We start from the raw sequence: 25045 nt of genomic DNA on the forward strand, positions 1-25045 counted from the left end.
CTCCGCCACTCCCCCACCCCCTGCTCAGTGAAGTGCAAGAATAAGTGAAAAACTACTGGGGGGGGGGGGAGAGAATCAGCATTTCCTTCATTTTTATTTTTGCCATTCAGTAAGATCTTTTTGTTTACAAAGGGAACCCAAAATCAACCTGCTGACTTTCTCAGGAGTAAGCCTCACTGGAAAAAATATGATTTACTTCTGAGTAGACATGGTTAGCCATACCAGCTCATCGTTCCTTAAGTTGAGGCAAAGAAATTAAAAAGGAGAGGACCGGCTCCATTCCTATTTGAAGGTGCGCAGCATGGAGATAGCATTTCCAAACTCTCAATGGTCAGCGTAGGGAGAAGCCGAAGGTTAACGCTTTCCATTCCTTCGCTCTCCCTAAGAGTGGAGATTTACAACAACAGGCTCGCACCTCACCCCTTTCCCTGCTGCTGCGCTCAGTGAAATGCAGTGGAAGACACCCTGCCGATCACCACCACCAGCGGCGCTGAAGACCGCCAGGAGCCCCACTGGATGCATGGAAGGTGGCAGGGAGGGCAGGCGGTGTCCCTTTGCTCACTTTCTTGCCTCCGCTCCTTGCACCTGAGCATGTTTACAAAGCAGCGACTGCGACTCTCCCTTCCTCCTAACAAGGCTCTTCCACTCCTTCTCTCTCCTCGTTGCTTTTATGGAAAAGGGAACCCACCCCTTGTCTCTGCTCCCCTCTGCTCCCTACATTTGAGAAGACATGTTTACACAGCCCGGATCGTTTGCTCCTGCGCATGTCTGGGAAAGCGCTGGTGAGCGCAGCTTTCCTTCCTCTCTTACGATCTTTTCATCTGTAAGCCCGGGAAAATGGCTGCCCACCCCTTATATCTGTTCCTTATATCTGACTCTGAGTAGACATGTTTAGCCAACACCTCTTTCTCAGCGATTAGCTGATTAGCTACCAGCCCGGATCTACCTTGCCGCAAATGGATGTGGCGGGAAAAGCAACAAAAGAAAAGGGGCAGACCACTATGGTGATGGAACATCAAAATACACATCCCAAAAAAACACATATAGTAAGCCACATTTAATTTGGGGATACAAAAGACACTGGAACTACACAGAAGCTGGGTTAAAGGAAAAATGCAGCACAAAATGCCTTTGCAAAAAAAAATGCAGGGGTTTGGCTGGAAAAGGACAGATTGCTGAGGAGTGGCAATGCCATCATGTGTCATGGACGACTGTGAGCTAGAGTAGCACCAGGGTAAATCTCCCATGTAGATGGGCCCCAGAGTCAGATCTTTGGTCCATCTGGCCCAGTCTTGTTGACACTGACTGGCAGCAGCTCTCCAGGGTCTCAGGCAGGATTCTTTCCCGCCTCTACTTGAAAAAGCTGGGGACTGAACATGGGCCTTCTATATAAAAAGCATGTGTCCTACTATTGAGCTGTGTGAGCCCTCCCTGTAGGGGGTTTCAGTGTGTGTGATGAAAATCTGTGCTACTTGCCATGCTCTTTCACGGAATCACTTTCTAGAGAAACCCAGCTAACGTCATCCGAAGTTCAACCTGTTATTTTGCAGGAAATCCGGGGGGGGGGGGATTTTCCCCCTGCCTGCCACTGAGAATATGCACTGGAATTCTGTGTGTTTCCCATAGGAATTGCTGCTATTTTCTTACACAGAGAGTCAGAATAATCCTGTGCCAGGGATCCCACATCTGCAGTTTCCCACTTTTGGAGTGTTAGATACAGCTTCCCCATGTGCTACCATGTGCACCACCACTGTTATTTACACTCCCAATTGACAAGCAATGTGGGCTTTTGTATGATAACCTACCCACCCCGATGCCTAGCTTTATTTTTATTTTTTTTAAGTCTAAAAATGTTCACAGACAAATCATGTGGGAACCTCAAAATTCTTCCCCCTATTTATTATCATTATCATTATTTCAACAGTCCTTGGATTTCTGTGTGCAAGGCCAGGAAAATATTTCCCTGCCGGGAATTATCCTGGAATGGTTTTACCAATATTGTTGGACACTGCCTCTGAGCATACAGAGACATCTCTTCTTCACCTTGTAAATGCCTGCTTGGGCTATTCCAGATGCTGGCCTGCCTTAGGCAAGACCAAGTATTTGAAGAATATATTGACTGACAGCTCTTCCATTGTCTCCCTAAGTATTTCAATATGCCTTTATTTGCATCATAGCCGGTTCTGGAAGCTACGGCTTGGTCAGTCTGTAAAGCAACATCTGAGTGCAGCCATTACTGTATTGAAGAAGGCAGAATTTGCCCCCATCTGCAGCCCATTCTTCATTGTTACCCAATAACCTGCATAGCCAAGGAATTGTTGATGTTCAGCCAGCAACATAATAAAGCATTTGTGGAGAAAACCGATGAGTGTACATAATTAAAAACATATTTAGTTGTAATTAAACTTTAAAAAAAAACCTTCCCATTAGATCAGCAAAAGACAGAGGAGTCGGATGTGAAAATCACCAAACTTGTAGTTTGGGTAATCTGATCATTCCTAACTGGCATTCCACATTTCAAATGCTTTTTCTGCTATTCAGCTATGATAGAAAGGAAATAGACATCGATGATACTTTAGTCATTATTGGTTTCTCCAGGTAAGGGTTAGATCCTCACAGCAATAACCGCATCCTGGTGAGGCTGAAAGGATCTCATTTTTTCCCTAGTAAATTTCCGTTAATAATAATAATAACAACAACAACAATGGAGAAAGTAGGAGCAAGCTATAATAACTGGTGCTTTGTTGTTGTGTTTGATGGCCCAAGTGATTGTTTGGGACCTGACCCCAAAAAGTAGGATAGCCAATCAAGATTCTTGTTGTATTTGGCCAATCAAGAGCAGCCAGGTATGATTAGTTCAGCCTTCCCCAACCTAGTGCCCTCCAGGTGTTTTTGGACTACAGCTCATATCATCCCTGACCATTTGTCATGCTGGCCTGGGCTGATGGGAGTTGGAGTCCAAAACATCTGGAGGGCACCAGATGTTGGGGAAAGCTGGGTTAGTTCATTGTGGTTATGGCAAAACTGAACTGAATTCATCTATAGTTGAAGGAGACAGCTACTTCCAAAGATAGTCAGAGCGGGGTAGGATTCATTCCTAAATATGGGTCAAGATTGCAGCTTTATTATCATGCTATCTTAGGGACATGTTAGTTAGACATTATTGAAGCATCACCCATGGGTCAGAATGCGAGTTGGGATAATTTCCTATAAAGTGGGGCCGGGAAGGGTGGGGGGTAGGAGGGCAATTGGAAGTGCAACATGAGTGGGCAGTAAGGATGCTGATCTCCCCACCACACTCCTCTCTGAACTGCTTCTCCCCAGCCATTTGTCTCCTGGTAGAGGCTACCTGGGGTATTAGAACTCCATGGGGGGTGTGGAGGGGGGAGAAGGAGCTTCAGAGAGAAAGTGGGGATGGGAAATGGGTTCAACAGCCGCCTCCCACCTGTCCAACCATATTGCACTTTCAAATGCTTCCTAACGCCCAATTTTTCAGAAAATTAGCAATCAGATTCCAACCATCACATCTAGTCTGCCCCTGAAGCAGTCCCAGCTCCAGGATTTGGACATCCCTCAACCATGGCCACCTTTAGTTCAGAAGAGACAGGATATGCAAACCAAGGATTCTCTCAACAGATCCCCTCCACCTCTAGCTTATGACTGTGCTGGGTGAGTCAGATAGAACAAGGGTCCGATTCGATATAAGGCAGCTCCCCAGGTTGAGCCTCAGGGGTGCCCTGGGCAAAAATGAGGATGGTGGTGAGTCTTTTGCTGGACCCCAGGCACGCCCAACTTTGCCACTCCGCGGAGAAGTCCCTGCCAATGCAGCAACTAAACTACAGCTTCATCCATTTCCTCGCTCTACAATGCTTAGTAGCAGCAAGCAACCGAAGCCCTGTCCCCTTTCTTATTTTTTCCCCGTACTGGAAAACAGACATCACAACCCTGTTCAAAATGTGTATAAAATAAGTCTCAGCTGGGGAAAAGAGAATAAAAATTGGACGCTGTGTTATTTCACCCTCCCAAAAAGACAAAAACTTAGGAAGAATACATATGTCTGCTTAGCAGAATTCCAGGAGTGTTTGCCACAGCAGCATGAATCTAGCTCTTGGCTGTTCTGCATTGAACTTCCACTAAACAGCAATGTCTACAGGAGGCTGCAGTAAACTTCCACCCTTCCTATGTCATATAATCAACAACAACAACAACGTTATGTGTGTGTTGCACGACGGCTTTGATTTTCTATGGTCAGTATGTATTTTCAGTCATCTGGTAAAGCTGGGAATGGGATAGTGGACTTTTTGACAGACCGGATGACAAGGTAATGAATTGTGTGTGTAAATTAGAACTGCAAAACTAAATTTGATGAGGCCAGGAGAAACCATCAGGATGATATAATAGGACTTAGCAGTACATAGGAAAAGGCAACTTATTTTTCCTCCCATTGTTACTGCATGACTCATTAGATTTTACAGTATTTAGTGCAAGCATAAGCATTTAGTAGGATATCTGGACAGCAGCTGAAAACCGGTTGAGTTTAAGAAGCTACCCTTTCTTCTTGGGAACGAATCCTCCTTCAGTACAAAGTTTCTGCAATATTTCTAATTTCAGTCTGTAAAGTTTTAAACTCTAGCCATTCACTCATTCCCGCATACCTGTGTAGATTGAAACTAGAGCTGGATGTATACATTCTCTAATGGACAGGTGAGTCCTGTAACAAAATGTTGCAGTGTAACCTGACATTCTAACAGGTGTGCTCTTGTTCAGGGTTCCAGCCAGCCAGTCACACCAGAGCTCCTCCATTCTACCACCACCCCATTTTTTGTTTTGTTTTTCCTGACTGACACTCAGCGTTCCATGGCTACTCAGCATGCTCAGTCCTCATTGGACTGTTTCAGGGGGGCAGGTTGCCTCTTAAGTTTTTTTATTCTTTTTTTGTGCTTCAGCAAACTTGGGGTTCCCCTGGGCATCCTAATTCTCATTCTTGTTTCTCACTGACTGGAATTGTTTTGGCTCCATTTATGTTGACACTCACCCCAAGTTTGCTATTCGAGGAAGTTCTTAATGTTTATTTTGTGTGTGTGGGGGGGGGTATTTTGGCTGTGCTGATCATAACTCTGCCAAAAAGAAGAAAATTGTCCTGGGGGGGGGGATTATCACACATGCATATGAAGAGTGAAATAAATCACAATGCATGTGTAAGAGACTTGTATAGCTATGAAACAAAAGAAGAACCGTTTTCAGTACCTAATTGTTACGACGCCCAAAGCAAGCGCTCACTTCTTTGTCCCGTGCACATATCCTCGCCCAGCCCCACTTCTTCCAGATCTGACACCAGTTGAGTTAAAAATAGTTGTGAACACTGAAGGGCACCAGTGCTGAAATTTGGAGCTCCCAGTACTCAAACAATTGCTGCTCTGAAGCTATTACACAAAAATCTTGCTGGCTGATGCTGTTACATGTTAATATGCTTTCCATTTTCTCCTCTCCCACCAGCAAGGTTCAGTGGCTGAAAACGTTTTATTGCACTAGGCCGGCTGTAGGGAGAAATGGTGGGGGGGAGTCTTAGTTCACGCTTGAGTCCATCGTAAGTCAATATGAAATGGGGAAAAACTAAATATTACACTGATATATTTAAAGTTACTTAGGAAGCAATCCTATGCGGATAGGTGGCCGCCTCCGAACTCAGTGGTGACCACCTATCCTATGCAGGGTGGGCAGAGCACAGAGGGGATCTTCTCCCCTGCACTCTGGTTGCCCTGAATTTGCAGCTAGATGGCCGATTTCGGCCATCTAGCCAAGGGACTTCAGAGCCGAGGGGGAGGCCAGAAAATGCATAGGAAGTGTTGTACCAGCACTTCCACGCTCCCCAACCCCAGGAACACCCCCTTTTGCCCTTCTCCGCTCTTACAAGCCTGGAGCTGGGGATGATCAGCGCTCCTATGGGGCAGCAGGGGAGGGGGAGGAAAGGCATTTTTTTGGAAACTGACCTTGGAGTGCAGACTCCAAGGACAGTTCCCAAAAACTGAACAATCCCATGGCCATCTAGCCGCTGTCTAGTAGGATTGTGCCCTTAGCAAAATGACTGAATATTAATTAGATTTTAATGGTCAGGTGTCCAAGTACTCATCTAGGCCCTCAATCAGGGTTTGACAACCTGGTGCCCTTCAGATGTTTTGGCCTACAACTCCCAGAATCCCTGTCCATTGGCCATGATAGCTGGGGCATATAGGGGTTGTAATTCAAGACATCTGGAAGGTGGCCTGTTGCCTTCCCCTGCCCTATATTCTAAGGTGAGCATTGGCTGGTTCTATTCAGAAATGAGCAGTTGTGTCTACCCAGTATAGGAACCATTGTTGAAAATCGCAGGCATAGAACCACAACCACATTTGTGGCAGTAATCCTCAGGCCTTGGTGAGGTGGGCAATTATCTGAGGCCTCACACATCAACCAGGACAGAAATCAGCTCCAGAGCCATCTTGCTGTTTCCCTTTTCATCCCTTGCAGGGCAACCAAGTGGAATACAGTTTTCATTGTTTTTCTTATATTTCCCTATGTTAAGGGGCTGGAGATTTATTTATTTTTAAGAGAAGGGTGCAGTGTCTCCCTAAGGGAGGCAACCCCCCCCCCCCCAGCTAAGGACTTGGAGTTAGGCTTCGACCATCAGGTTAAGGAGAAGCTGCAACTGTGCCATTCTGCAGGCCTCACTAAGAGGTTCATCACATGAGGCTGAAATCCTGCATCCTTACCAGGGCTTTCTCCTTCTAGATTCCTTACAGGATTATCGATGGCTCCTTTACATGGGCAGGCACATGGTTTGAATTGAGGAAAGTAAGTCCTTCCTTGGCAAGTCCTATATGTTTCTATATGTTTCATTTTACAGCCACTAGATGGCACTGTGATAATAGCACTTTGCCATCATTACACACAGACGATAGAACGGAATAATGTCCCTTGTCGCTTTATCTCTGATCTTTTTGAAAGCGGGAGAAAGGGGGAAAAGTATGGGAGACTTCCTGGAAGTTGACGATGTCATGTAAATGACCCGCAAACGTCTGTGAGTGGCCAGTCGTGAGCGTGCAATAAATTGCTCATGTAGAAAGGCTCTAAGTAACCTGAAAAATGCCTTTTTAAAAATCTCCCATCTTGAAGACATGCTTAATTATTCCATGCTGAAATGCAAACATACTCTTTTCACAACTGTACTATACTATACACTGGGTAGACACCATACTATAAAATAATGACCTTTTTGTGACCCTATTGAGGTTGTGGCCAGGACAGTTGCCTCTGTCACCCCACCCTTACTCCACTGAGCTTTTCTATTCCCAATTTGGAAGAAAAACACATTCCATCCACCCATAGAACTGGTAAACAATGGCCTTGGCCATCATTTTTTAGGAGAAATACTTTTCCAGACAGCTTTCTAAATGAGACTATGAAGGGAAAAAAAGCTCAGAAGTGGCTTGAGGGTGCATGTGTACATGAAGAAGGTTGAATATTATGTCTTCATATTGTTCCCTCCCTATCCCAAAGGGCCAGGGTGGGTTACAATATGTTATTATCACACTATGTCCACATTACAACCCTTTGAGTTTGGCCAAACTCATTAAAGCTACTGAGTGAGCTCATATCCAGATCCAGTCCTCTAGACATTGCCCCAAACTGGCTCCCAGAACAGGAATTCTGAAATCAGTTATGTCTGTGCATCCGAGATGTTTTGGTCTGATAATGCAAACACCTATTTGATAGGATGACCATGCATCCTCCTTTACAGAGGACTGTCCCCTATTAGAAGGGCTGTCCTGTCCAATCCCAGTTTAAAGATAACCAAAAGAACTGTTGCCCATCAACAGTTAGCACCTAGACTGAACAGGCAGGAACACAAGTCACCTCGTCACAGTTGTCCACTCTTTGGGGAGATTGACTATATTTCTATTTGAATTACTGTGATTATTTCTCAACTTCCATCTATACATATTAATTAGGACATGCAAATCTGTGTCCTCTTTTTGAGTGATGTATTTCCTCTTTTGGGGTGTTCATAAGTGGCCACTCTACTGTTTGAACAGGTCTTTTTATTTTATTATCCCAGCCACTGGAAGTCTATAGACACTAAAGCTGCAATCCTATAATTGCTGCAATGGTGTCCCAGGGACTATAGGATTTGTCCATTCCCCCCTCTAAGGACACAGAGAGAGGTCCACCCTCAAAGGGGAGATTCGACCTCAGATATCCCTTCCCAGCTGCCACAGAAACCTCCATGGTTGAACCTCCATGTTGGAACTTCAGCGTTGGAAAGGGGAAACAGGAGGCATATAGGGGATGGAGTAGTAGAGGGTATACTGGCCACAGGATCTACAGGATCCACAGGATCTACAGGCCTCCTGACATGTAAACACTCCCGCCCCCCCCCCCTCCGCGCAAACTGGTTGTTGATCTGTGCGAGCTCTGGAGCCCACATCAATCAGTTCCCTCCCACTGAAATTGAAATGAGAGGAAATTTGTGTGGGTTTTTTTTTTTTTAATTTTCCATTCAGGGGAGGGGGTAGTAGAAATGCCACTCCTCCCTCTTTTTGTTGGAGGCTCTGATGGCCATCAGAGCTCTCTGGAACAAATGGTAAGATTGCTCTGTAACTCTGGTTAAGGGAGGTGTATACTTCATGGTGGGTATCACACAATGATGATTCATAAAGGAAAACCCAAATTATCAGAGCAGGAAATAAAAGGTTGTACCCATTTGGGGGTCAGAAGCTGTGGGATGATGCAAGCCAGAAGAAACTGCTGGAAATGATTCATTTGACTGGGTTTAGATAAGCTTAGAAATGAAGGATTTATCTCCCAAATAAAATAGAAAATATTTGTGAAGAGCCAAATAGAGAGATATTAGCATACGCCTAGGGCAATTATTAAAGACTGTCATCAGCTAAAGTATGTTGCTAGCTATGCTTTGCTATTTGTCTCTGCCAAGAAAATTCTTTGAGAAGAAGGTTTTGGCTGGAAATTTGTAGTTTACACTATAAGCTTCAGCCTAACATTTATTTATTTATTTGAGTTTTATACTGCCTAATAAAAAAAACTCCAATAACTCTAATAAATAACTCTAATGCCCTAATAACTCATGTTCTCTGGACAGTGTACAATTTTTTTGAAACATAAAATATAAACAAGAAAACTGTGATCAAGAGCAGCACATATTAAACCATGATAAACCTAGTAGCAAAGAGTAAAAACTCTCCAGCACATTAAAAACAAAGTAAAACTAGCAGTAATTACAGGGCAGTGATCTAAAAGCACTAAAAACTAGGGCCCCACATCACTTTGGACTGATTCTGGCCCAATCTGCTTCATTTCGGATCAATATTCGGCTATCCGAATTATTCAGATTTGACATTTTCCCATTGACTTGCATTAGAAAACAGAAATGGCCATAATGTTTTTTCATGAAATGTGGGCACCTGGTAGTTCCCATGGAGGGGATTCCAGACAATTCCAGACAAAATTTCAGACAATTTGGCCCAGTGGTTGATGTGCTAGGTGCAGGTAAAATTAGATTTTTTCAACAAAAACTCTCAAATAAAAGAGCTATAACTTTTTGCTGGTTGCACAGAAGACTGAAATCTGGGCACCTGGCAGCCCCAATGTGGGTCATTCAAGCTGCCAAACCTCACACAGTGTGGCCCTGTAGTTTTTGTGCTAGGCACAGGTAAAATGTGCTATTCTCAGAAACTCAAACCGAAGGTCATAGAGGGATAATCAGAGAAGTTAGGTGTTTACGCGGTGGTTGGGAGGAGGGGTCACTACTATCCCTAATCTCTGGTGTAGGTTTTTTTGAAGTAAAAATAAAAATAATATAACCCTCTCCGCTAGTACTACTGCATTCAGCTTCACACTGGATGACCTCAGGTTCTCTTTGGCTGAATGAAATATACACATTACCTGGGGAAAAAGGCTGGCAGGCAGGCTGGCAGAGGAGGCGGAGAGGCAGCTATGGGCAAGAGAGCTGGCAAAAGGCTGGGAGCAAGAGAGAGGCACCCATGGGTGCAGCAGGGTACAAATATGCAATAGGCCTGTGGCATTAAAGCCACAAACCCGAGCCATTTTAGCCAGGCATAGGGATGTATGAATCCCTTACCTGGTTCTGGTCCAGGGCTTCCGCGGTGGGCGGGAGGCGATCTGTCCCTCCCCTTGGAATCCTCCCTGGCCGGCTCTGCTCTGTGGCGACTCCGCAGAGCTGCCAGACCTCCGTCCACTTCTGGGCTGCGGCTGCAAATGGTGGCTGCCGTAGCGGCCGCCATTTGCATCCCTCTGTTAGGCATGATAGGCTACGAAAGTATTTATGTAGCCTATCACGGCAAAGAGCAGGGAGGCAAATGGCGGCTACTACACCATTTGCATCGCTGCTCTTTTCGTGATAGGCTACGTAAATATATACGTAACCTATCACAGCTAACGCGGGGATGGAAATGACGCAGCAGCCGCCATTTGCGTCCCTGCATTAGCCGTGATAGGCTATGTATATATTTATGTAGCCTATCACGAAAAGAGCAGCAATGCACATGGCATAGCGGCCGCCATTTGCGTCCCAGCTCTTTGTCGTGATAGGCTACGTAAATACTTACGTAGCCTATCACGGCCAATGCGGGGAGGGAAATGGCGGCCGCAGACGGGGGCAGCCATCCACCGCCGCAGACCAGGGGCAGCGGATGGACCAGACAGCTGACACAAGGTAAGATCCGTCCTGGGGGAGTTTCGGGGGAGTTTCGCGGGGTGGCAGGAGGGATTGCTCCATTCCGCCACTGACTCCGGGGGATTCTTTAGAATCCAGCCTCACTGGCGACCGTGGCGGAATTCTCTAACATCCCTACCGAGGCACAGGGTGGCTAGATGGGCAGATGGGCAAGCAGGCAGGCAGAGGCTGGTGGAGAGAGAGAGACACCCATGGGTGCAGCAAGGTAAAAATATGCAATAGGCCCATGGCACCAAAGCCACTAAGCTCAGCTAGTTCACCCAGGCATGGGCCAGGCAGGCAGGCTGGTGGACAGAGGCTGGCAGAGGCAGAGGAGGAGAGGCAGCAGCAAGGAAGGCCCTTGGTGGGCATTGGGTAGAGGGCAGGCAGGCAGAGGCTGGCAGAGGCTGGCAGAGAGAGAGGGACACCCGTGCGTGCAGCAGGGTACACTATGGATGACATTGAGTTCTGAGTTGGACTGGACCGGACTGAGGCCAGAAACAAACAGACCAGGCCTGCCAAGAGGGCATATTCCTTGCAATAAGGAAGACAGGGTGTTCTGAGTTGGACTGGTCTGGCCTGGGGTAAAGAGCAAGAGCAAATTAAAAGCAGATACTGAAAGAAAACTCCCTACATGCAAACAGGTAGGGGGAAGGGAGTAACAGTATGCCCTGCCTTACTCATTGGGACTTGAAATTGGAGAATGTGCACCACACTTGAAGTGCAGCTGAAGTAATACAGAAATGTACTGTTGGGAACAGAAATCCACCCACGCCAGGCAGGCACATTCATCTGAAAATACAGACAGCATTGAGTTGTGAGCTGGACTTGACCGGAAGACTGAGGGGAGAAGACTGAGAAGACTGAGGGGAGATATGATAGCACTCTTCAAGTACTTGAAAGGTTGTCACAGAGAAGAAGGCCAGGATCTCTTCTTGATCATCCCAGAGTGCAGGACACGGAATAATGGGCTCAAGTTACAGGAAGCCAGATTCCGACTGAACATCAGGAAAAACTTCCTGAGTGTCAGAGCAATACGGCAATGGAACCAATTACCTGGGGAGGTGGTGGGCTCTCCCACACTGGAGGCCTTCAAGACGAGGCTGGACAGCCATTTGTCAGGGATACTCTGACTTGGATTCCTGCATTGAGCAGGGGGTTGGACTCGATGGCCTTGTAGGCCCCTTCCAACCCTACTATTCTATGATTCTATTCTATGGTCTGGGGCCAGAAATAAAAAAGCGGGCCCGCCAAGAGGGCATGTTGATTGAAATATGGGCAACATTAAGGTGTGAGTTGGACTTGCCTGGCCTGGGGCGGAAGCAAACTAACCAAGCCTGCAAAGCGGGCACATTGATTTGAAAAGAACAACAGCTACCTAGGCCGAGGCAGGAAGCAAACACAGCAACCCTGCCAGGAGGGCACATCCACATAGCAGACCCATGCCATGTGGGTATAAGTCTGTGGCGTTGGAGGAAGACATGGAGATACTACAGCACTCCCTTACATTCAGAGCTACAGTCCTGCACTGCAAGCACAGCCCAAGGACAATACTGAAATAGTTATAATGATGATGATGATGATGAAGATGATGATTTAGCTCCAACTGGAGGACCCATAGAGATACAGACATACTAGGAGCATCCCCTTGGGTCCATTCAGAGTTGAGTTATTGTACTGAAAGCACAGAGAAATAATAACAATAACAACGATAACGATAATAAAATATAAGGCCCTGCCTGACTCAAATAAAGAAAAAGAAGCCAGTCAAAATAGGGAGAAACAGCAGGGTGAGTGAGTGTGCCTCTCACTCGCCCCAGGGCTTGAGGGTGGGGTATTCCAGCAGGGGCAGGTTAACTTTGAGGAAGACCAGCTGTTCCACTGACTCAACATCCAAGCAGGAACAGTGGGGTGTCACCATATTGCCTGCTACTGAGAACACTCCCTCGCTTGGGAGGCTGGTCGGCGGGCAGCGGAGTCTTTCCCTGGCCACCTGAGCCACCTCTGGCCAAACCTGGCTGCAGGATGACCAGTAGGCCATGGGGTCCATGGACCAGTCCTCCATGGGCTCCACCAGGTAATGCTGCACAGACGTTGCAACATCATCCTGGCAGGTGGGTTGGGTGCCTCTCCCCCCAACCACTGCCTGTGCTGCCTTGGCCCAGAATCCCTGGCCTGTGGTTCTGCTGGAAGTGATGCTGCTGGAAGGGATAGTGCCCTGTCTCCCCACCTCCTTCTCCTCCTCTGGCATATGCCCCAGCCTCTTTGCCTGTGTCTCCCTCACTTGCCCCACCAGTATTTCCTGCCACCCCATCCAGGAGTTCCCCCCACAAAGTTCGTCTTTCAGGTGGGGATCACACATAGTGGCCAACATGTATGTCCTCTCCTGGCATAGGGGCTCTACCCACCATACTAGGCCATCCCGCAGCCTTGTCACCACTTCATGCATGTCTGGCAGGAAGCGCCTGCCTGTGACGGGAACCCCGTTTCCAGAAACTTGCCCATCTGCTTCTGGAGATGCCTGGCCACAGGGATCACCTGGCTGAGGAGGGCAGTGCTGGTGCTCAGGGTCTTGGTGGCCTCGAGGAATGGCTTCAGGACCATCACAAGCTGGGGCATGGCATCCCACTGCTCCCTGCCCAGGGGTGCCTGGATGCCAAAGTCCCTGACCCTTGACACCTCATTGACAGCACACTGCTGCTCCACCATACGCTCCAGCATGAGGTAGGAGCAGTTCCAGCATGTGGACATGTCCTACACCACCAGCCTGTGCTGTGGGAGACCCAACTCTGCCTGCTTCTCCTGCCGCAGCCTACTGCCCTTTATGCTATGGTGGAAGTGCCCAGCCACCTTCCTGCAGCTCTCCAAAAGATTACAGATGCCAGACAGGGGGTGGGATATGCCTTGGTGCTGCCCATTCCAAGGGCATCCCTCACGGTCATGCTGAAGATACGTGTGATTCAGCGGATGCCCTCAAACCCGCCCTTGTGCACAGCCTTCACCATTTGGCTGTCCCGTCCGTGACCATGTAACCGCGGGTGAGCTGGTGCCCAGCCAGCCACCCCTCCACCATGTGGCTCATGGCTAGGGATGGACAAAAGTCCCTTACCTTATCCCGCAGCTTGCTTCGCGGTGGGGGGGAGGCGCTCCGTTCCTCCCCCCGAAATTCTGGGCGGGGTGGGAGGCGCCCTATCCCTCCCCGCCGAAATTCTGGCTGGAGGGGAGGCGCCCTATCCCTCCGGCTGAAATTCTGGCCGGGGGGGAGGCGCCCCGTCCCTCTGGCCGCGAATCTCGTCTCCTGCCGGGACACAATTGGCGGCGGCCATAGCCACCGCCGTTTGCGTCCCTGCAGTCAGCCGTGATAGGCTACATAAATCCTTACATAGCCTATCACGGCTGACTTTGGGGGGGGGGGAAGTGCATACGCAAATGGCGGCGCCCATTTGCGTTCCTTATTTGGGCACATGTAGTCTACGTAAACATTTACGTAGACTACGGCGAAAATAAGGGCAACGCAAATAGCGTTGCCCTTATTTTCGCCGTAGTCTACGTAAATGTTTACGTAGACTACATGTGCCCAAATAAGGAACGCAAATGGTGGCGCCCATGGGCGCCGCCATTTGCGTACAGGCTTTCCCCCCCCCCCGAAGTCAGCCGTGATAGGCTACATAAGGATTTACATAGCCTATCACGGTGTTTTTTGAAAATCTAGCCGTGATAGGCTACGTAAATCTTTACGTAGCCTATCACATTTGTTGTTGTTGTTGTTTTTCACCTTGGAAATGGCGGTGGCGGCTGCCGGTCGGAAGACTGGCCGCCGCCGCCACTGAACTGCCGCCGAACCGCCGCTGGGAGCCGCCAGCGCCAGGGACATTCGACAAAGGTAAGTCCCATTCCGGGGGGGAGGCGGGGGGGGTGGCGGACCATTTCTCCACCAATTTCGGGGGTCCGAATGCGTTGGCATTCGGCCTCTCAGAGATTCGTGGAGAAATTCTCCAACATCCCTACTCATAGCCTCTGTAATCTCTGCTGCCATGTGGGACTGGTCCATGACTGTCACATGAAGGAGGGCCCAGCAATACCCATCCTTCCCAGTCCCAGTCCCAGAAGTGCTGGCTGCTACCATCCCTGTGGCTGCCCACCGGTGAGCCGTCAGGGACAAGCAAGCATATGCTCTGCCCTCACTGGACCAACTGCAGCTTATCGTAAGGCACCACAAGGGCCATCAACCTCTTGAACCCTGCATTTTCAGCAAGGCTGAATGGCAGGCCGTCCAACACCAGCATCTCACTGATGCAGTTGGCGATCTGGCTGGGTGTTGGAATTCCACCTTGTGGACCCATCCTTCCCCCATCCCATCTCCTCCATGGTGGCCTGCCTAAGCCTCTTGGGGATGAGAGACGGAGGGCTTGCAGGAGTTCCAGCACCACTGGCCTTCTGCTTGCCTCTGCTGCCTGACTGCTGGGATGTGGGGACCTCTTCCCTGAGCAAGACCGACTGGTGCTGCCTCCTTAAGTGCAGGACCAGGCTGCTGCTGCTGTAGTGCCCTGGTTGTTTCCCCCTGCTCAGAGACGCCTTGCAGTGGAGGCACACGGCAGTGCTGGGATCCGCTCCCAACTCAGAGTGGTCCCACACAATGCTGCCCTGACATTTGGGGGGGGGAGGAGACTGCCTGCCTTGGTTCTTGGGGGTCACCACACGAGCAGGGGGAACAATGGAAGAGGGGTCGGGTGCTGGAGATTGAGCTTCTGCCTGCTGCTCATCCACCCCCACACCCTGGAGGATCTCCTCCCTTTGATCCTCCACCATGCTGAAGACATCAGACACCTCTGACATGACGTCCACCAGTGGGCTCCCTTTTTCCACTACATAAGAAGAAGCTGCTGCTCCTTTGGCAGGAGTGCTACTGCTGCTGCCTGCACCAGCCTCCTCAAACAGTGACCTCTGGGCAATGCGACTGGCCTCCGCACTCTGCTGCCCTACTACACCCGGATGTACTACCCAGACTGGGGGAGAGCCAGCTTGGCTACTGGTGCTGCTGGTCCCTGCAGCAGCACCTCACCCACCTCTGCCCCTGCCAAGACCCCCAAAATGCTTCATATTGGGTTTGCTTTTCCATGCAGTGTAGTATTAAATTTAAATAACATATGTTAATGTGTGTAGTGCTTTGCCGCACATTGTTTGCTTGACCACAACACAAGCACACACACACACACACACTCAGAGAGAGAGAGAGAGAGAGAGAGAAGAGCAAAAGAAAAGCAAATACAGAACTACCTACAAGCAAGGGGGTGTGGGGAGGAATACAGTACGTTATCTATAATCCTAAGAGAAGTGAAAAGGGTTTTTAATTTAAAAAAAACCAATAGGGAAAAGACATAGAGTTCAAAAATGGGAAGTGAAAGAATACAGGAATTGAGAACGGGGGAGCCAAGAACAAGGAAAGGAAAGGAAAGGAAAGGAAAGGAAAGGAAAGGAAAGGAAAGGAAAGGAAAGGAAAGGAAAGGAAAGGTGTGTGTATAAAGGATCTAGAAAGATAGACAGACAGACAGACTAAGAAATAACTGAATTGAGAAGGGCGGGGGGGAGCTAAAGAACAAGGCAGGGAAGGGAGGAAACTAGAGTACTTCTTATATGTTTTTTGGTTTTTTAAATAAAGAATCTAGAAGAGAAAGAAAGGGAATAGTTGAACTGAGAAGAGCTGAGTGGGAAGGAAGAAGAATGACAAAGCTGCAGTACAACACACACACAACACAGTGATCTAGCCACCTCTCTTTCTCTAACCAACTCTAACCAGCTCTCTCTCACACAATGAAACCAACTTAAGCTTATCTCCAATATATACAGTATGTCCCCCACCACCACCACCAGCACTGTCACTGATTGGAGACTGATGGGTTAAGTTCAGCCCTAATTTGGCAACTAGAGCTGCCATTCACCAAGGCTCACCATTTCCCCCCTCCCTCCTCCTCCTCTCCCCTTCCCCCTTCCTCCTCCTCTCCCTTGCCCCCTCCCTGATCTTTCACAAGTTGAAACATTTAGAGACAGGCTGTCTGGGCTTCATAATGGCTTCAGAATAGTTCCAAATCTCTGAGGCGGACCGAGGCGCTTCAGTGGCAACCCGCTTCGCTCTGGACCACCTCAGTCGGATCTCCTTCAGATCTCAACGAGGCACCTCCAAAGCAGCCCAATTCACTTTAGCATTTGGATTCGGCACCAAAGCGATGCACAATCCTACCAAAAGCAGTTCTTAAATTGGAGAACAAAAAGGGTTTCATCTTGTCCCCAAAAGACCATAGCGTAGGTACCAGGTGAGCCTAGGGATGTACGAAGGTGACTTACCTTTCGCAGATTATGTTGATGGTGGGGGGGGAGGCGTTCCGTCCCTCCCCCCGGAATCCTGGCTGGGGGGGGAGGTGCTCCGTTCCTCCCCCCGGAATCCTTGAACGGCCAGCTGTGCTCTGCAGCAGCTCCACGGAGCAGCTGGCCAGGCCCGGCCTGGCCAGGCCAGAGCCGTCCGCAGCCGGATTTCTGTCCGGATTTCTGTGTCCTACGCTATTTGCGTTCCCCTTATTTTCGCTGTCTTAGTCTACATAAATCTTGACGTAGACTAAGACGTGCCAAAATAAGGAACGCAAATGGCGGCGGCCGTGGCTGCCGCCATTTGCGTACGCGCGTTGTTGTTGCTGTTGTTTTAAGTTGTTGTTTTAAGTTTTTAAGCCTATCATGGCTGACTGCAGGGATGCAAACAGCGGTGGCTACAGCCGCCGCCATTTGTGTCCCTGCTAGCCAGCGGCCGGATGTCCGGCTGCTGGCGGAGCCGGCTGGCGGCTCCGCAGAAACCCTGCGGACCACAGCCGGCTGGCCAGGATTCCGGGGGGGGAGGAACGGAGCGCCTCCCCCCCCGTCCAGGATTCCAGGGGGAGGGACGGAGCGCCTCCCCCCCCCCATCAACATAATCCGCGAAAGGTAAGTGCCTTTCGTACATCCCTAAATCTTTATGTAGCCTATCACGTCTTTTTTTTTTTTTTTACACAAGGCAAGCCTGGAAATGACAGACATCCCCTACCTACTGGATGTAATAAGCCAAGAGGGTCAAGGATGTACAAGTGGTTGGCCAAACGTGACCAAGCATCCTCAGGGCTCAACAACTGAAATTCATCCAACACAACTGGGCTAGACAGTGTTCTGGACACCTCCACTACTAGGATTACATTAACTGTGGAGTCTAAGACATGATGAATGCAAGTGACTTTATCTTCATATTGTCACAGCATGCCACCAAGCAATGCCAGCTCCAAATTTTGGAGGACCCTTGGGCAAGACACCCTCGAGGGGCCCTCTCCCTCTTGTGAGTCTACCTTCTCACCACCATTGTCACCAGCTGCTATTGCTCCTCCTCCTCTTTCTCATAATTGCTACAACAGTTGCTTAACAGGCAGAGAGCCAGCAGGCAGTGGCGCCTACTGCTCCTTCTTCTCACCACCACCATTGCCTGGGCCAGAGTGAAAGCAGGTAGACAAGCAGGTTGCAATGGTGAAGAGGAGAAGCAACTCCAGGGGATCCTGGTCAGTGGGCCCCTGGTGGGGTGTAGTCCCTCAGCATGTGCCCAACTATGCCTAGCCTTGATGCTGGCCCTGCCACTGTGGGTATAACCTACTTTCTTTCTGGGCCAGATTGCAACAGGCCGCTCACCATGTGGAAAAGCTCTTCTGGGTAATACAGTGAAGATGCACTGAGGGTGGAAAAGAAATCCTTCTTTGTCACCCTCACTGCCACAGAATAGGCTCTATCATAGGCTCTAAGCTGCGTCCAGTCAGATTTGGCATGAGTTTTCCTCCACCTGCATTATAGCCATCATCCCACTTGCTTCATTGCCCTCAGCTCAGATGCCAAGGTGCTGGCCAGGCTCTGCAAAGAAGGAGAGGGTGCTCAGGCAAAATCATGTCAGCTGCCTCGGGCATCTCTGTGTCCCATAGAGTGGCCAGAGAATTGACAGGAGCACCAGCCATACCAGGAGGAAAATATCCCAGAGCCCTCTGGAATCCGTTAGCCTCTGAGAGTGGATCATTTTAATAGAAGCCCCATCCTTGCAGAGGAGAAAAGCCACTAAAAGTCTAAACTTAACAGGAAATTATCTGACCATGACAAGGGAATAGATGTTAAACATTCAGATCACCATCCTCCTGCCCAGCTGAGAAAACCACATCCAGAACATGTCTTGCCACATATGTTGGGCTGATGCTGGGACAGCCCCATAGTTGTCATGGCAGCCATGAAGTCTTGAGCTGCCCCAACCAAATATAGCTGTCATCTTATAATCCCATTAAAAGTTTACTGAAGAAACCACAAGATGGTGAAAATGGCCATCTGAGAACAAGACTAGCCAAACGGCATAAGCAGCCCAAGCGGTTGCTTTGGGCAGAACATTTCAGGGGCACAACTGACACACTGAGAGACATGTCCCAGGATTTCCTACCTTATCACAGAGGATGCTGGGACACAGATCACTTAGTGCAGCAGTTGGATGTGGCAAAGTCTCTTGAGCCAGCTCAGGCTGAGAAACAAACAAAAAGCATTTCTGCTTCTCTGGGTCATGAATTGTAAGCAATTTTGGTTTGCAAATTACTTTAGTTCTAAGTGAACTAGACTTTGGCCCAGTTCCTTCCATGCTTCCTACTCTGTTACCGTGCTCACTTGGGACACATGTCTGCAAACTACTTCTGCAAACTATCGAAGCAACACAGTGCAATCCTATGCATGTCTACTCTGAAGTTAGCCCTATGAAGTTCAATGGGACTTTCTCCCAGGGAAGTGTGGATATCAGCCTTCCCCAACCTGGTGCTCTCCATGTGTTTTGGACTTCATCTCCCATCAGCCTCAGCCACCATGGCCAATAGTCAGGGGGATCCTGGGAGCTGTAGTCGAAAACATCTGGAGGGTACTAGGTTAAGGAAGACATGGGATTGGAGCCTGTATCACTTATCGCTTGGCTACGGAGAGCCCTGAAATTTCGAGATTCCTTTACAAGAAGTACTTTAAACTCCCCCTAAAGCCTAGGCCCCCTCCTTTGTTATGCAAGAAAAGACAACAGCTTTTCTCTTAGGCATATGGAAATGGCCAGTCCAGGACCACCCCACTCTCCTGTGAGCCTTTTGTTATCCAAATCTGGAATGGCTTTTCAGAACCCCTGAACTGAGTGGATCTCCTGAGTCCTACACAAACCTACTGACCCCGGTGTGTCCTTTGCTAGTTTTGCTGGCAGACATTCTGCCTAGCTGAGTAAGTTGTTAGAGCACCTGGCTGGGTGCCCGTTCTTGCTGCTCTGAGCCCCTGAAGTCCACGTGATTCAGAAAAGGTTCTTGCTGTGATACATGCAGCCTTGGCCTTGAATCTCGGCTTTGCACACTCTTTTTCTGCACTCCCACTTTGCAATGGAGTCTGCCTGACAGAGCCTTGTCACGGCCAAGGAAAGTGTCTCTTTTTTACCTTCTTTTTGGATTTATCTTGTTGCTAAGGTTCCCGACACCCACCCTCATTGTGTTTTGGACAGAGCATAAGGAAGGAATGATATAATTCGAATTCTCTCTCTCTCTCTCTCTCCTGCCAGCTTTCCAACTCCCATGCAACCTCCCCTCCTCCCCCTCCTCAAAAAAAGAAGCAATCACCTCACAGCCTCTTGGCAGCAGAACTTCTCACCTCCCTCTCCTCTGCCACTCCTTTCTCTCTCCCATCTCTGGGGCAGCCCTTACAGTCAACTAATAAATCACCATTTTGTTTACAGTCTCAATATGCCACTCCATTTTACTGCTCTTTGAATTTTTACTGTATTTGGAAGTGTCTTCAATGCTGTGTTTGAAAGCTGTGTTCTAATGCTGTGTTTTTAATGTTGTATTTAAATGTATTTTAATATTTATTGTGAACTGCTGAGATATTTTATTATATTCAGCCATGTGCAAATGTTGCAAATAAACAAAAATATATATCTCAGTTCACAGCATTTGGCCCAAAGTTACACATGCTGTGCTCCTGTGTCTTTGGAAAAGGTGATAGTTTCTGACCCAACTCTACAGAGGCCTGTCTGTCCTCTGGCAGAATAGAGCTGTAAACCACTCAGAGAGCTTTGGCTATTTGGTGGTATAGAAATGAAAGTAAATAAATTTTCCCAGGGAAAATTCTGGAGCAGATGATAAAGCAATCCATTTGTAAGCACCTTGAAAACAATGCCGTGATTACTCAAAGCCAACATGGATTTGTCAAAAACTAGTCTTGCCAGACAAATCTGATCTCATTTTTTGATCAAGTAACCTCCCTTGTAGACCGTGGGAATGCTGTAGACATCATATACCTCGACTTCAGCAAAGCTTTTGACAAAGTGCCCCATGATATCCTGATGAGCAAACTAGCTCAAAGTGGGCTAGATGAAACAACGATCCGGTGGATCCACAGTTGGCTACAGAATCGGACTCAAAGAGTGCTTATCAATGGGACCTTCTCAAAATGGGGAGAGGTAATGAGTGGGGTACCGCAGGGCTCAGTCCTGGGCCCAGTGCTCTTCAACACTTTTATTAATGACTTGGAGGAGGAGGTGCAGGGAATGCTGATCTAATTTGCAGATGACACCAAATTGGGCGGGATAGCTAATACTTTGGAAGACAGAAACAAAATTCAAAGTGATCTGGATAGACTGGAGCGCTGGGCAGAAAACAACAGAATGACATTTAATAGGGATAAATGCCAAGTTCTGCACCTAGGAAAAAGAAACCAAATGCACAGTTACAAGATGGGGGATACGCGGCTCAACCACACTACAAGCGAGAAGGAACTTGGAATTGTTGTTGATCACAAGCTGAATATAAGCCAACAATGTGATGTGGCTGCAAAAAAGGCCAATGCTCTTTTGGGCTGCATTAATAGAAGCATAGCTTCCAAATCCCGGAAAGTACTAGTTCCCCTCTACCCAGCACTGGTTAGGCCTCATCTGGAGTACTGTGGCCAGTTCTGGGCACCACACTTGAAGAAGGATGCAGACAAGCTGGAGAGGGTTCAGAGCAGGGCAACAAAGATGATCAGAGGACTGGAAACAAAGCCCTATGAAGAGAGACTGAAAGAACTGGGCATGTTTAGCCTTGAGAAGAGAAGACTTAGGGGAGATATGATAGCACTCTTCAAGTACTTGAAAGGTTGTCACAGAGAAGAAGGCCAGGATCTCTTCTTGATCATCCCAGAGTGCAGGACACAGAATAATGGGCTCAAGTTGCAGGAAGCCAGATTCCGGCTGAACATCAGGAAAAACTTCCTGACTGTTAGAGCAATACGACAATGGAACCACTTACCTAGGGAGGTGGTGGGCTCTCCCACACTGGAGGCGTTCAAGGCAAGGCTGGACAGCCATCTGTCGGGGATGCTCTGACTTGGATTCCTGCATTGGGCAGGGGATTGGACTCGATGGCCTTGTAGGCCCCTTCCAACCCTACTATTCTATGATTCTATGAAATAAAGCTCGGATTGGAGTGGGAAACGGTTCCCCTAGAATGTTTAAGCGAAGCCACCAGCCCCCTTTATTGTTCATGTTCCTTGAACATAGAGAAGTATGTTGGACTCAATGGTCTTGCAGGCCCCTTCCAACCCTACTAATCTATGACTATTCTGTGAAGTAGTTTGCAGATGGATATCCACACTTCCCTGGGAGAAAGTCCCATTGAACGTCATAGAGCTAACTTCAGAGTAGACATGCATACGATTGCACTGACTGTGTTGCTTTGATTACATTAGGAAATGGAGGAAGACCAAGCACTAGCAATATCAGGAGGTCCCATGCCAGTGTACAGAGCAGGAGTGATGAACCTCTTTTAGCCCGAGGGCCAAATTCAATTTCAGAGAAGCCTCGGGGGCTGCATTCCAGTGGTGAGCAGAGATGAAGGCAAAAGGGGACAGGGTCCAAGGCAAAGGAAGTGGGCTAAAATATAAAAAATATCATATTTTAGCTTACAGCAGCCCACCTTTTAGAATGGGGGAAAACGTGCAGAGGCCAGGAAACCACTTAACAATGGGCAGTCAGGAGAAAGGGTTTGAGGCCAAGGGAAGGGGGCATGGCCATCTGAGGAATCCAGAGGGCCAGATTGGGACCCCAGGTGGGCCAAATTTGGCCCACCAGCCTGAGCTTCTGCATGCCTGGTATAGAGGGTGAAGATACTCCCTTGCCCATTTCAATAGAGGATTTTAGTGGGAACTTTCATGTGCATTTTGTCCATATTTGCTAGATCCTTGCTAGCCAACCTTCCTAGACAAAATGAAATCCCTTGTGCCAAGTTGCTTGTAAAGGCATGTTGCACAAATTGCTAGTTTCACCCCTGGAGGCTAGTCCAATTTGCCCCAAAGAGGAGAGTCATGCTCAGGCTGGGTCCAACTCGATTTTATTGTTTGCAAACAGTTCGACAGAGGAACTCAAAGCTCAAAGCAAAGACGACGCTGGGCAACACCTGCACTACAGTTTTATCACTTCAGCTTACATTCCTTAGCCAGCGTGTCACTTTGATTGGTTGCTAGACGTTTGCCTAGCTACCTTATCTGAGATTATTATTTATTCATGCGCAGCTCTCGAAGTACTACGTGTTGTTCAAGGCACACACAATGGCTTTATGTTACATTTTTACTACAGGCACACACAATATGGTGGCAGGATAATGCTGTCCAACAACAGCTACATTGCTCCATGATTTTCCATCATGAGAACATGCTGAAGTCAACCTCAGTAGAGATGGCAGAGAATTCCACCACAAATCGCGGAGAGGCCGAATGCCAGTGCATTCGGCCCCCCGAACTCTGTGGCGGAATGGCCTGCCACCCCCCCGCCACCCCACGGATCCCCCCCGGGACGAGACTTACCTAGGGCGGATCTTCCGGGCGGTGGTGGCTCTGGCGGCGGCTTCGGCGGCAGCAGCAGCGGCTGGTCTTCCGACCGGCTCCCGCCGCCGCCATTTGCAGTCTTGTGTAAAAAAGGGGGGAAAAACGACGTGATAGGCTACGTAAAGATTTACGTAGCCTATCATGGCTGGGTTTAAAAAAAAACAAAAAACGACGTGATATCATGGCTGGGTTTAAAAAAAAAAACAACCCACGTACGCAAATGGTGGCGGCTACGACCGCCGCCATTTGCGTTCCTTATTTTTGGCCGTCTTAGTCTACGTAAATATTTACGTAGACTAAGACAGCCAAAAATAAGGAACGCAAATGGCGGCGGTCGTAGCCGCTGCCATTTGCGTACGTGGGTTGTTGTTTTTTGATTGGGGTAATTTGATAACTCATTATCTCTGGTCTATTTAAAAACAGAATAAAGGTCATTTAGTGCAGGAGATGATCTGAAGATTAACAGCGTCATCTAAAGGGCCCTCAAACTTTCATGTGTGAGCAATCTCAATAGCAGGATAAAAGCTCCATGTGAAGAAGCCCTAAACCTCCTCTTCATGTGTGCGTAGGAGGAAGGAAGGGGAGGCGGTCATGTGTGAGCCTGAGGTTTAGGGATGTACGAAAGTCACTTACCTTTCCGCGGATTATGTTGATGGGGGGGGAGGCATTCCGTCCCTCCCCCCGGAATCCTCGACGCTGGAGGGAGGCAATCCGTTCCTCCCCCCCGGATCCTCCACGGCCGGCTGTGCTCCGCGGCAGCTCCGCGGAGCAGCCGGCCAGGCCCAGCCAGGCCAGAGCCGTCCGCATCCGGATTTCCGGCCGCAGAGGGCTCTGGGAAAAAAACCCCAAAAACCTGCGTACGCAAATGGCGGCGGCTACGGCCGCCGCCATTTGCGTGCCTTATTTTTGACCATCTTAATCTACGTAAATATTTACGTAGACTATGACGGCGAAAATAAAGGGGAACGCAAATAGCGTAGCGGGCGCTATTTGTGTCCCTTTTTGATTCTCTGTCATAGTCTACATAAATATTTACATAGATTAAGACCGTCAAAAATAAGGCACGCAAATGGCGGCGGCCGTAGCCGCCACCATTTGCGTACGCAGGTTTTGGGTTTTTTTTTTCCCAGAGCCCTCTGCGGCCGGAAATCCGGATGCGGACAGCTCTGGCCTGGCTGGGCCTGGCCGGCTGCTCCGCGGAGCTGCCGCGGAGCACAGCCGGCCATGGAGGATTCCGGGGGGGAGGAACGGATTGCCTCCCTCCAGCGTCGAGGATTCCGGGGGGAGGGACGGAATGCCTCCCCCCCCATTAACATAATCCGCGGAAAGGTAAGTGACTTTCGTACATCCCTAAACTTCAGGCTCACACATGACCGCCTCCCCTTCCTTCCTCCTACGCACACATGA

This window comes from Heloderma suspectum, chromosome 3 (assembly GCF_057233095.1).
Source record: "Heloderma suspectum isolate Gila_16-S chromosome 3, 16-S_ref, whole genome shotgun sequence".
Taxonomy (NCBI): domain Eukaryota; kingdom Metazoa; phylum Chordata; class Lepidosauria; order Squamata; family Helodermatidae; genus Heloderma; species Heloderma suspectum.